Raw genomic sequence first — 12973 nt, 5'->3', positions numbered from 1 at the left:
TCTAGTTGTACAGCCACCTAGATTCAAGGGGAAGAAAGATGGACTCCACCTCTGGATGGAAGAGTGTCCACATCATCATGTGGAGAGAGCACGTGGGAAGGGATGTCTCATTGAGGTCATTTCCGGACAATACCATCTATCACAAGTTCAAGGAGTAGGAGATAAGCTTTTTGGTTAAGACAGGCTTAGAAACCTCTGGAAACAAAAGTCAAATCTCACAAGGTAAATATTTTTCTCCTCTTAGGAAGTCACTACTGCCACCAGGGCCACTACCATGTATTTATTATAACATCGTGTGAGGGTAGGATAGAATTTTGGAGCTTATTTAATCTCTAGCAAGGACATGCCCTGCTTTCCATGGTGAAGTGTAGTCAAAGTGCACATAAAATCCCCCTAAAATTCAATTTACTAATGACTGCTGTGCTCACTCCAATCACTTGCAAGACAATGGGGCTGTGTTCACTAACATTTATTAGTTTTCTACTGCTGCATAACAATTACCCTCAAATGTAGCAGCTTATAACTAAAATCATTTATAATCTCACAAAGCTCATGAGGGTCAGGGGTCTGGGAGTAGCTTAGCTGGGTGGTTCTGGCTCAGAATGTGTCAAGTGGTTGCAGTCAAAGTGTTGGGTGGGGTTCCCCCCTGAAGGCTTGATTGAGGCTGGAGGATCTGGGGCCAAGATGGTTCATTTACATGGCTGTTGGCATCAGTTCCTCCCTGGCTGTTCATAGCACGCCTTGGTTCCTTGCCATGTGGATGTCTCTATGCCGCTTTCTGATTGTCCTCAGGACATGACAGCTCCCAGAATGAGCAGTCTGAGCCACAACTTCTTTTATGAACCAATCTCAGAAGTCATAAGTTACCACTTCTGTTACATTCTTTTTGCTAGAAGTTACTAAGTTCAGCCTGTACTCAAAGGGAAGGGGATCAGCTCCACTTTGTAAAGGGAGGTATATCAAAGAATATGTGGACAACTTTTTTTTTTTTGGCCACACCTGCAGCATGCCGAAGTCCTCATGCAAGGATCGAACCCACACCACAGCCGTGACCCAAATCACAGCAGTGACAATGCCAGACCCTTAACCCACTGTACCACTAGGTAACTCCAGTGGGCAAATTTCAAAACCACTACAGCCAATGAGACGGCAAACTTCAGATCTTTTAAACATGGAAAATTTCTGGGAAGATAAAACAGTTTCTAATATTATGATGAAAATGATTATAAAATACCAGTGATGCAAATAAGGTGATATTGGTGTAGGAATAAACAGATGGATTTATGGAACAGAATAAACAGCCAAGAACTTAGCATAAATATGTTTTTAGTATGTGATAAAGATGACATCTCAATTCAGTAGGTAAAGGAAACATGGTCTATGCTGAAGCAACTGGCTACTTATTTTGGGAGAAAAGTTAATGTCTGATAGCACAGCTTAAAACAGAATAAATACACAGCACACAACGGAATGATAAATAAATTCCACATGCAATTTTTTTTTTTTCCTTTTTAGGGCCACACCTGTGGCATATGGAAGTCTCTGAGCTAGGGGTCGAATCAGAGCTGCAACTGCTGGCCTCTACCACAGCCACAGTAATGGCAGATCTGAGTCACATCTGCAACCTACACCACAGTTCACAGCACCGTCAGAGCCATAACCCACTGAGCAAGGCCAGGGATCAAACCCACATCCTCAGGGTTCTTTACCTCTGAGCCATTATGGGAACTCCTCCATGTGAAATTTTAAACATTAAGCAGCAAGAACAACGTAAGAGTGAACATTTGTATGATTTCAGAATGACTTCAGGATTTATTTACTGTAAAAATTGAAAAATTACGAAGCACAAATTTGAACACAATTCCATAATAACAACATATATATATGTATACATATATAGATATAAATCATTAATAAAATTTTAAAATACTTCCCACACATATTATAAAATGTAGACATTTTACACAAAGACTTAAATCTTTTTTTTTTTTTTTTGTCTTTTGTTGTTGTTGTTATTGTTGTTGTTGTTGCTATTTCTTGGGCCGCTCCCCGCGGCATCTGGAGGTTCCCAGGCTAGGGGTTGAATCGGAGCTGTAGCCACCGGCCTACGCCAGAGCCACAGCAACACGGGATCCGAGCTGCGTCTGCAACCTACACCACAGCTCACAGCAACGCTGTGTTGCACACTCACAGCAACGCCGGATCATTAACCCACTGAGCAAGGGCAGGGACCGAACCCGCAACCTCATGGTTCCTAGTCGGATTCGTTAACCACTGCGCCACAACGGGAACTCCACAAAGACTTAAATCTTAAAACTCTTTAAGCATCTTAGAAAAACTCATGAAATTTAAATGGCTATAAAAAGATCAATTTAATTAATATCGTAAAATATAAATAGTTGCTATTTTGAAACCATCAAATTTACAAGTAATAAGAAAAAGAGACAATGAAATTTCTAAAGAAAAGGAAGGAAACCATCCCAGGGTTAATCATAAAATTATAGGGCCAATACTTTGGTAAATAATTTGTGGAAATTCAAATTAGTGGTCTTGCTGGATTGCAGGTTGGTGACATGTAAGTAGGGGATAAAATATTTTAACCTTAAAGAAGTAATCAGAGTTACAATAAATTGTATACAAGGATGTTTATCATAGTGATACTTAGAATAGTGAAAAATTGGTAGCCATCTAATTGCCAGTGAGAATAAATGGATATGCTATGACAGCCATGTTTTAGAAGGCTACTTCAGCATGGTAGATGCCTGTGTTGCAAGTTAGAGAATGAAGCAGGGTATAGAAACTCATAATAGACGTAACGTATAAACTATGCAGATATTATCTGAGGTTCATTTTAAAAGAAATGATTTTTTACTTTTTTCTACTTTTATATGCTTTCCAGCCTTTCTAAAATAGATATCACTGTTTAAAAGTGGAAAAATATTATTTTACCTATTTATTTGTCTTTTTGGGGCCACAACCACGGCACATGGAGGCTCCCAGGCTAGTAGTCGAATTGGAGCTGTAGCCACTGTCCTACGCCACAGCCACAGCAATGCCAGATCCGAGCTGCATCTGTGACCTACACCATACCTCACGGCAACACTGGATCCTTAACCCACTGAGTGAGGCCAAGGATCGAACTTTGTCCTCATGGATACTAGTCAGATCTGTTTCCACTGAGCCACAATGGGAACTCCAGAAAAATGTTATTTTAAAAATAGCACCATTATCAAGACAGATTGGCAAGAATGGGGAAAAGAAGGCTTCATACCAGTTCTGCCAAAAAAAATCTTGAATTTTACTCCTTTCTTGAAATTTCCCATTTGTAATGAGAAGAAAGTGAAGATATTGTTTCTAATTTTGAAGTATCACCAACTACACTTTTAAAAATGGCAATACGGGAGTTCCCGTTGTGGCGCAGTGGTTAACGAATCCAACTAGGAACCATGAGGTTGCGGGTTTGATCCCTGGACTTGCTCAGTGGGTTAAGGACCTGGCATTGCTGTGAGCTGTGGTGAAGGTTGCAGACGCGGCTCAGATCCTGCATTGCTGTGGCTCTAGCGTAGGCTGGTGGCTACAGCTCCGATTCAACCCCTAGCCTGGGAACCTCCATATGCCGTGGGAGCGGCCCTAGAAGAGGCAAAAAGACCAAAAAAAAAAAAAGAAAAGAAAAGAAAATGGCAACACATACCAGATATTTGTGTTATATTTTTACAACTTCCAACACTGTTTAGCCTCCCAATAAACATTTTCCAAGACTCAGCCAATAGAAAGGAGAAAAGAGTTTATGAGTGGACATACAGATGGCCAGCAGGCACATGAAAAGATACTCAATATTGCTAATATTAGAGAAATGCAAATCAAAACTACAATGATGGGGTACCTCATACCAGTCAGAATGGCCATCATTAAAAAACCTACAAATAATTAATGCTGAAGAGGGTGTGGAGGAAAAGGAATCCTCCTACACTGTTGGTGGGAATGTAAATTGGTGCAGCCACTGTGCAGAACAGTAGGGAGTTCCTTAAAAAAAAACTAAAAATAGAGTTAGCATGTGATTCTGCAATCCCACTCCTGGGCATATATCTGGAGAAAACTAATTTGAAAAGATACATGCACCTCAGTTGTTCATACGATGTTTACAAATAGCCAAGACAAGGAAACAATCCAAATGTCCATCGACAGATTAAGATGTAGTACATACATGCAGTGGAATATTACTTAGCCATAAAAAATAAAATGCCATTTGCAGCAACATAGATGTACCTAGAGATAATCATATTAAGCGAAGTAAGTCAGAGAGAGAAAGACAAATATCAATGATACCATTAATATGTGGAATCTAAAAAAATGATACAAATGAATTTAGTCACAAAACAAAGGTAGACTCACATACATAGAAAACAAATACATGTTACTAAAGGGAGTAGTGGGGCATGGGGGAGACAAATTAGGAGTGTAGGATCAACACACTACTAATAAATAAAATAGGTAGACAACAAGGGCCTACTATGGCACAGGGAAGTATACTCAATGTTGTGTAATGACCTATAATGGAAAAGAATCTGAAAAAAATATATAAAATATATAAATATATATGTATCTGAATCACTTTGATGTAGGAAACTAACACAACATTGTAAATTAATTATACTTCAATTTTAAAATTGAAATCCAAGCTATGTATGTGTGGTGATGGATGTTAACTAGATTTATTGTCAGGATCATTTTGCAGTGTATACAAACATCTAATTATTATGTTGTATTCTCGAAATAATACAATGTATGCCAATTATTCCTCAATTAAAAAAAAATTCAAGGCCAAAAAAAAAAATCCCAAAAAGAGAGATTATGAATGGAAACGAAGAATCATTAGTGCACAAAGAATCATTGGTGCTCTTAGTAGGAATCTCTTTCAGTTACTTTACAAATAGTTTTGTTTTGTTTTGGCTTTTTGCCTTTTCTGGGGCTGGTCCCGCGGCATATGGACGTTCCAGGGGTTGAATTGGAGCCAGAGCCACAGCAACTTGGAATCCGAGCCGAATCTGCAACCTACACCACAGCTCACAGCAGCGCTGGATCCCCAACCCACTGAGCAAGGTCAGGGATCGAACCCGAAACCTCATGGTTCCTAGTCAGATTCGTTAACTACTGAGCCACGATGGGCACTCCTACAAATAGTTATCGAATACCCAGTATATGCAAATCTCTGTAAAGCACTGTGGGGAGATAACAAAGAAACAGGAATGTTTTTTGCCATCACTTTAATGGATGCATTAATTTAATAAATATGTTTTGAGTGTCTAGTTAAGATAGGCACCGTTTTAGGCACTGGGGATAAATCAGTGTGCCAACAGAAATACCTGCCCATCGAGAGTTTACTCTCTCTTGTTTTTATTGATTTATTTATTTGGTCTTTTTAGGGCTGCAATTGCGGCATGTGGAAGTTCCCAGGCTAGGGGATGAATTGCAGCTGTAGCTGCCAGCCTATGCCCCAGCCACAGCAATGAGGGATCTGAGGTGTGTCTGCGACCTACACCTTAGTTCATGAAGAGGCTGGATCCTTCCTTCACCCACGGAACAAGGCCAGGCATCAAACCCGAGTCCTCATGGAGCCTTGTCCGGTTCTGCTACCGCTGAGCCCTAATGGGAACTCCCAACTTTCTCTGGTTTTAAATGATAATATCTTATTTTCAGGGACTTCGCTGTACGTGGGAGTTAGATATAGGTTCTATTTCCTAGTAGTAAAGGAAAGTAATGGTAAATCCAAATGCCCAAGTTTATCATTTTCGTAGGAGTTATTTCCTGCCGTTTCCATGAGCCCAGAAACTCCCACATTTCCTAGTTCAGCAAATGTCTCTTCATTACCTTATTCAATGCATCTTTCAGCTCTTGGTTTCTCATGCTGTAGATCAAGGGATTCAAGACGGGGTGACAAAGGTGTAGACAACGGACACCACGCGGCCCATTTCTGGGTTGTAGCTGGAGCTGGGGCGTAAGTAGATGAGGCTACAGCAGCCATACTGGAGGAGAACCACAGTCAGGTGAGAGAGCAGGTGGAGAAGGCCTTGCGCCGTCCCTCCGCGGAGCGGATTTTCAGGATGGCGGCCACGATGAAGATGTACGAGATGGAGATCAGAGAGAAGGGGATGGTAAGGATGATGACGCTAACGATGAAGATCATGGCTTCTGGCGTTCGAGTATCTCCACACGCTAACCGCAAGATCGGGAGTACATCACAGTAGAAGTGAGGGATTCTGTTGTGGGCGCAAAACGGCAGATGGAAAATAAGAACGGTCAGTTGTAGGGCTAGAATGAAACCAAGGACTGGGGCTCCCACAGCCAGCTGGGCGCACAGCTGCCATCTCATGATGAGATTGTAGCGCAGGGGATCCCTGATAGCTACAAACCGATCATAAGCCATGATCCCCAGGAGGATACAGTCAGCACTGCCCAGAAAGACAAAGAAGAACATCTGTGTGCCACAGCCAGTGACAGAGATGGGTATTCTCCCCATGGTCAGGAGGTTGACCAAAGCCAGGGGGGCAACAGTGGAAGAGTAGAAGATCTCCAGAGCCGCCAAATTGGCCAGAAAGAAATACATGGGAGTGTGGAGCGAACGCTCAGCCCAGACAGTGAGAAAGATCGTGGCATTACCAATGAGACTTCCAACATACATGAGCAGGAAAGCCACAAAAATCAGCATTTGTATCTCCAGAATGGGTGAAAATGGGTGAAAGTAGAACTGGATCTCTTTGGTTCGGTTTTCGTTCCCCATAAAAGAGGCACATTGGCTTTTCTAGAACAAAAGAAAGAAACATACTAGGAAAGAAAGTGCTGCTTTAGGAGGAAGCTGATGATACTATTTTAGCATCTAATGAGTGCTGTTTAGCATTTAATGATTTTGAAGATGAGTTTATGTTGGGCAGGCCACTCTCTGTTCTTGCCTGTATTCATCAGCTCACATTTTCAGGACAGTTGGCTGAGGTTAACTCTAAAGTCTATCACTATAAGTAAGAAAAAGAAAGACATATGATACCACTTATATGTGGAATCTAAAGTATGGCACAAATGAACCTAAATACAGAACAGAAGTAGACTCATGGACAAGGAGAACAGACTTGTGGTTGCCAAGGGAGGGGAAGGTAGTGGAGGGACAGGGAGTTTGGAGTTGTTAGATGCAAACTATTACATTTAGATGGATAGGCAATGAGGTCCTACTGTACAGCACAGCGAACTATATACAATCTCTTGGGATAGAAATGATGGAAGGTAGTATGAGAAAATATATATTATGACTGGGTCACTATGCTGTACAGCAGAAATTGACATGACACTGTAAATCAACTATACTCTAATTTAAAAAAATAAAGTCTATCACAGAGTTCCCGTCATGGCACAGTGGTTAACGAATCTGACTAGGAACCATGAGGTTGAGGGCTTGATCCCTGCCTTGCTCAGTGGGTTAAGGATCCGGTGTTGCTGTGAGCTGTCCTGTAGGTTGTAGACGCGGCTTGGATCTACGTTGCTATGACTCTGGCGTAGGCCGTGGGAAGCGGCCCTAGAAAAGACAAAAAAAAAAAAAAAAAAGTCACTATGAATAAGAGCCAAGGTAATTTTAATTTGCCCGTGTAGCAATTGAGCTCAGGATTTTGACTTCATTTTTGTTTTGCAAGAACAAGCTGGACTAAAACCCCTGAGCCTCTAAATGTATACATTGCCTAGCATTAATATACTGGCTATCAAATATAAAGTCATAATGATCTTGATTCTAAGATCTATAATATACATCAGTGTCATAATGTCCCATATAAAGGGTGCTTCGTTTTTCTCTGGAGGATTATCTTCTTAGAAAAAGAGGTGCCAAGTCAATAGCACTGAACATGATGACTTCATTACTGGCTTATTGTTGCAGAGAAAGTGCTGAGCCGCCTAGTACGTGACCTTTAACTGTAGGCACAACACTCCTGTACCGTTTATGAGCTTTCTCTGTTTCTAACAAACAGTAAAGCAAAGTACAGAGGAGTTCTAGCTTTGGGGGGTTTATAGAAATTCTTCTCATCACTATTGGACAATGCCCACATTCTTATAATGATAAATACAATATCTTGAATATCTTTAAAACAAACTTACTTCATTTTTATGATAATTTGTTTGATATGTTTGATTTCTCATAGATAATAATCTCTTGCACCATAAGGACTGTATCTTATTCTTCCTCCTCTGATGCCTACTATGCTCACCAATAAATGTTTGTTGAGTGTGTAAATAACTAATGTCTTTTCACAACCTGGGTAGGTTTTCATTTAGGCAGAGCATGTGGTTTTGTAAAATGTGACTTAGGGCTCCTGTATGGAAAACACTCCTCTTATAAGCCCAATCCAGCTTAATTCCTTTGTGTTTAGAAAACCTGGTCACTAAAAAATGTGCCCATCTTTATAAGCAGTCATTAGTTCGACCTTAAATAATTCAGTGCTCAAATCTCCAACTATTTTCCTGTCTATGGAAAATACATCCCCTCTCTCCATCTCCCTGATTCTCTGCTTGAAGGAGATCAGGCTGATGCGCATTTCTAGTCTGGGTCTCACCACTAAAAGGAATTGAACATTGAATGTTAAACTTTCTCTAGACTATTGGGAGTAGCTTAGTCTAGGCTAAACTCTCAAAGGGAAACTAGAGAATTTAAAACAAGGCTCTTGTTTCAGATGCTTTGTAGCTGTTGTCACACCCATAAACATTCCTTCTGCCCAGCAATCACCACGTGACAAGTCACCCACACTCTCGATGTGTTTGGTTCATTACTGCTTAGACTTAGGTCAGGCTCATCCTTAAGGGAAGGACGTTCAGACATTTACCTAAAGGGTAGTCTTTGAAGAGTCTTGTGAAGACTCTCATTCATAAAATTATTTTTTTCCCCAATAAGAAAATGTAGCCAGCTAAAATGAAAATGTGAGCTAAGATGAAGGGGAGGTGAGTGTATGAATTAAGAGGGTCTGGTGTAATACCTTTTTATCTTTCAGTAGCATCTTACCTGATTTTACTTGCCAGAATCAGTTCAGCTTCTTTTTCAGGCCCTGGAAAGAGAGAACATTGTAGAGCACTGTGCCCTGGGGAGGAGGGAGTGCCGTAAACTGGAGACTTAAACTTGGAGAATGACTAGATATCTTCCAGCCACTCAGGGGCGATTTGTTAAAGGCCACTTTATACTTTTTCAATGTACCTTTGTTCCACTAGCTTATTAAATTTTGTCAAAATGTTCAGCAGGTAGGATAGCTATCAATCCATCTTGTGGCTAGGGCACAGAAAGCATTACCTTGACATTATCTTGCTGGAATTTAAAGGTGGAAGAGATCCCAGCATTTAGATCTCCTTGTATGTATCAACAATTACACAAATCTTGGCTTGATTCTTGTCACAGGACCCTGAACCATGTGTGATCTTGTCACTGAAAACTCCCAGGGAACACAGGACAAACTGGCAAATGGCTTTCCCCCAGGTCATGACCTTAGTGATACTAGAGGAAAAGATAGAGAATCCCACGCAGAATTTCTAGCTAATTCCCAGTGTCTATAAGGGGTCTATGGTTGGGGCTACTCTAAAAATACTACGGTTTCAAATAAAGATGACATAGCAAGAATTGGCTTAGCCTATAAGGGGTTCAGATCCAAAGCTGTGGTTACAGGCACTGAAAGCCACCAATCTCTGGTTCTTGAAAACATGATCATACTAACTGGTCTGCAGAATCGACCGGAAAGTCTAGCAGGGTGAAGACCTTGATTACTGGAGTCAAGCAGACCTGGGACCATCACCTGGCTCTGCTATTTTCCAGCTGTGTGAACTTGACAACTTTATCGCTGCACCTCAGTTTCTTCAAAGTACAAATAATTAACATCTATCCCATATAGTCGTCATAAAGAGTAAATGAAGTAATGGTTATGGAGTAATTTGTATAGTGTCTGGTGTTGTCATGACTGGCTAGCTCTTATCATAACTCATTTTTCAAAAGCTGTACTAGTGGCCCTTTGGGAGTCTGGCCGTAGACAACATGAGTGCTTTTTCTGGTGTAATAGTGTATAAAAACCCAATGTGGGAGTTCCCTTGTGGTGCAGCAGTTTAAGAATTGGTGGCATGGATTTGATCCCAGTCTACTCCTGACTTCCACATGCAAAAAAAAAAAAAAAAGAAGAAAACAACCCCAATGATTCCCACCCCCACACAGCCAGGCTTTCAATTCTCTATGTGCAATAATATATCTTCCTGCATCTGATTATCTGCACAGGACAAAGTATAAGTATGTTGGTGTGGCATTGTTATAACTCCAGTTTGAACAAGTACAATCTAGTCCCATGAAGGAATCCAGCAGCCGTAAACATATTCCTGACCCTGAAAGTTCCTTTGTGGCACACAGTGGGTTAAGAATCCAGCGTTGCTGCAGCTATGGCACAGGTTGCAACCGTGGTGTGAGTTCAGTCCCTGGCCCAGGAACTTCCACATGCCGCCAGTGCCAGGAAGAGGGGGGAGATATTCCTGACTCTGTCAAAAATTCCCAGTGTCTTTACCTTTTCAGATTTAATTCCTGACCTAGACTGTTTGGAAATTATATTTTCTCTTATTTCACATTCTCCAAGGAGGGGCTCACGGCTCTCATAATCTTATGCGTATCATTGTACACTTACCACTGAGTACCAGACTACGGGAGATGATGTAAGAATGAACACATGAATGAGTGAATAAATGAATGATTTCTTATTTCCATCTGCTAGGAAGAGAGAATATGTAGCATAGTCTGGGAGATTTTGAGGTTCTGGTAAGGACTAGTTCAAGTAGGGTCTTTATTTGTTTCTCCGTAAGAAACAAAAGATAGTAGGGAACTTCTGTAGACCATCCTGAATCTTGGAACCAGAGCCAAAAGCATTTTCACCCGGACCACACAGATTTGTGTTGAATAATGGGATCTTAAGGAGTTGGCTTGTTTACTCATGAAATGATCATTGCCATTCTTGTGACTAGATGCATAGCCTTTCAGCTCACTTTATTTTGAAATTATCAGATGTTTTTCTGCTCTGAACCCAAACTGAGGATTGTCCAATGTGCAGTTACACTTTTCTTTCCTTTTTCTTTTTCTTTTTTCTTTTCATCTTTTTGTCTTTTAGGGCCACACCTGCAGCATATGGCGTTTCCCAGGCTAGGGGGTGAATCGGAACTGTAGCCGCCAGCTTACACCACAGCTACAGCAACACAAGATCTGAGCGGCGTCTGTGACCTACACCACAGCTCAGACAATACTGGATCCTTAACCCACTGAGCGAGGCCAGGGATTGAACCTGGATCCTCATAGATGCTAGTTGAGTTCGCTAACCTCTGAGCCAGGATAGGAACTCCCAGTTACGCTTTTCTTTTCTTTTTTTCTGAGGCTGCACCTGCAGCATATAGAAGTTCCCAGGCTAAGGAGAATTGGACCTACAGCTGTTGGCCTACGCCACAGCAACAGCAACGCAGAATCCAAATCCACGCTGTGTCTTCGACCTACACTACAGCTCACAGCAACGCTGGATCCCTGATCCACTGAGCGAGGTGAGGGATCGAACCCAAATCCTCATGGATACTACTTGGGTTCATTTCTGCTGCGCCACAGTGGGAACTCCCATTACACTTTTCTGATCCTCTTTGTCTATCTTCAGATTGTGAGAACAAAGTCTCATGATAAATGGCAGGTCCATAGTTCACTGATTATCTGGATAGAAAGTAAAAACTTAGATCAAAACTCTGTGGTGCTGCTGGTCTTCCAGATTTTTGCAGATGTTACAAAAACTAAAGATTGGACATAATTTTTATTTTTCTAAGGGATAATTGGGATAATTTTGTTATTATGAAGAACTCTGAATGATAGAATCTGTGTCATTACTATTATCTCTGTTATCATAGTTGGTTCTTGAGCACAGAGGTAAGGAATCTGACACCTAAAAGGCAGCTAAGAGAGATGCTGGGTTTGGCTGAGAACTTACCTTCCTCTAGAAGAATGAACCCATCTTCTAATCCAAGTGTAATTTCTGAAGATTTCTTTTGGTCCTCAAGCCTTTACAACTCCTGCAGGGATCTTGGGGACTAATCTCTTGGGTGTCCCTAGATCCCTGCCAGGTTGTGGCATACACCTTATCACCACTGTTCCTTCTCAGAAGTCAGATTCGGCTTCAGGAATTTCTGCTAAGTCAAACACCTCTTCAGCAATTCTGCATCTTGCTCTGTTTTAGTTGGAATGAAGCATTCTCTTTTTGGAGCCTGGTCACTAGAAGTGTTTCCCAATCCACGTGCAAATTTACCTCTTCAACCTCAATTCATAGCCCTTAGGAATTCAAAGCAGGAAGAGCTAAGAGGAACTCATTAGCCACTGATTTGTAGCTTTTAATGAGTAGATGTCATTGGTACTCTGCCTTGGTGATGTCATCCCCGTTCTTAGAGTGTTATGTGGGTGTTAGAGTCTATAAGAGTGTCACTAAACCAGAAAATAACAACCAGAATAGCCTAAGTTCTAAAGTAAGAGCACTACTGTCTTTTGTTTGTTTGGCTATGGCTGGCATGCAGAAGTTCCTGGGCTAGGGATAGAATCCATGCCACAGCCGTAACCAGAGCCACAGCAGTGACAATGCCAGATCCTTAACCCCATGAGTCATGAGGGAACTCCACTAATACCATGTTTATAAATAAAAAAACATATTAAATAATATGACATCTAATTACCTAAAGAGTTGAGAAATTGGCTCAAACATCTGATTATTTTGATGCAAGCACCTTGAAATTTTATGTGACAAAGGCAAAATTTTGGATTAACAGAATTATCACTTTTCAGATGTTCTGAAGTTATGTGGACACAACTACAGGGTGTGTCTTTTAACTTCTGAAATCATTATTTTTTTCTATAAAAAGTTGGTTTGATATCACTACCACCATGGGGGATGCCACCATTATTTTCAAG

At 41.1% G+C, this 12973-nt stretch overlaps 1 pseudogene; it reads right to left on the bottom strand.

The window, feature by feature from the left end:
- Positions 5055 to 7131, bottom strand: LOC100623507 (annotated as a pseudogene).

The sequence above is a fragment of the Sus scrofa genome, chromosome 2 (genome assembly GCF_000003025.6).
Source record: "Sus scrofa isolate TJ Tabasco breed Duroc chromosome 2, Sscrofa11.1, whole genome shotgun sequence".
In the NCBI taxonomy this organism is placed as follows: Eukaryota; Metazoa; Chordata; class Mammalia; order Artiodactyla; family Suidae; genus Sus; species Sus scrofa.
This window is presented reverse-complemented; position numbering and strand designations above follow the sequence as displayed.